The sequence below is a fragment of the Poecilia formosa genome, unplaced genomic scaffold, assembly GCF_000485575.1.
Source record: "Poecilia formosa unplaced genomic scaffold, Poecilia_formosa-5.1.2 Scaffold11, whole genome shotgun sequence".
NCBI lineage: Eukaryota > Metazoa > Chordata > Actinopteri > Cyprinodontiformes > Poeciliidae > Poecilia > Poecilia formosa.
In genome coordinates, this window is record NW_006799950.1 from 2,857,861 (window position 1) to 2,859,237 (window position 1,377).

Here is a 1,377-nt window from a genome sequence, read left to right on the forward strand (position 1 = left end):
TATTAAAAGTTATTGGGGCCTCAGTCTGAGGTTTTTTTGTCACTACGGAGAAAAATGTAGATACATTTATCTACACTTTTATACAAAATGCATAAAATGCGAGTAAATAGCTGATGTTAATATGATTGTAATTTCACGGATAAAAATAGTACATGACCGATTTTGTTGTTGTTGTTGTCGGTCAAGATAACGGATAACAAAAAAGTAGCCCGCCCTGACACCAACTCGCACACACCTTCTTTCACAGTCTTACTTGTAAATCGATGTTTCTTTTCTTTGATGTTAGCTTGTCGACGTCTCAGTTTTATTCGTTGGGAAAATCAATAAGCAGCTTGAGGTGACTCTGCTGCTCTCTAGTGGCGAGAAGCCGCAATGTTCGCTGGTAACAATCGGAATGCATTATGGGAGATGTAGTTTGTAGTCAATTCGTGTTCAAAACCTATTTTAAATCAATCATGGGCCTATAAAACGCTGCGGGGGCCACATAAAATGACGTGGCGGGGGCCTTGAGTTTGACACATGTGACGTAGATCAACAGCAAGCCAAACTCAATTTCATGAGCCAGGAAGCTGAGCGTCTTGCTCCTTTATTACGTTTTCTTGACAACTTTGAGCAGTGGTGTGGAAAGCTCAATGGAAGGTTGAGTGAAACTATAAGAAAGAAAAATAAAATATGCATCAGCTCTAAATATACAGAATAAACTTCTAGAGTCTGAATATAATTAACCTGAGCTGCAGTTAAAAAACAGTTACGTAGCAACCGTTGCTATGTAAATAAAAAACTATCAAAATATGGCTTTTCTAGAACAAACACATTTTGGAAAACAATCTCAAACTAAACTAACAAAACATATAACACCAAACAGAACACAGATTGAACTTACAGCCATTGTTTTCAAAGGTGTGATAAAAGATTGACAACACAGGAGGTGAAGTTCATACATTAACAGGCAGGCTTTCTCTCTACGAACAGGTATTCCAAACTGCAACTGCCTCTGCTACCCACAATGCACTGTTATCTCAAAATTCTCCTTCAAAATAAAATACAGAGAAATTAATAGAACTTTTTAAAATCTTATTAAAACATTTCCAACATCCAGCCTGGGCAGAACACTACTTAAGAATTGTGCAGTTGGTGAATTTTGCAGAAAAGTCAAAATGTTTTTTTTTCTTTTGTTTGTCATTGGTGGTAAATATATTATAAAACAGACATTCAACACAAAAGTAAAAATCTGATTTATGCTACGGCGCAATTCGTTACCAGAAAAAAAACAACTAATTTCATAACACCAAATTAAAAACAACTAATATTATTGTTTATAAAACATAAGCTCTTTTAAAATACTGCTTATCTACTTGGACACAAAAAATTTAGTTG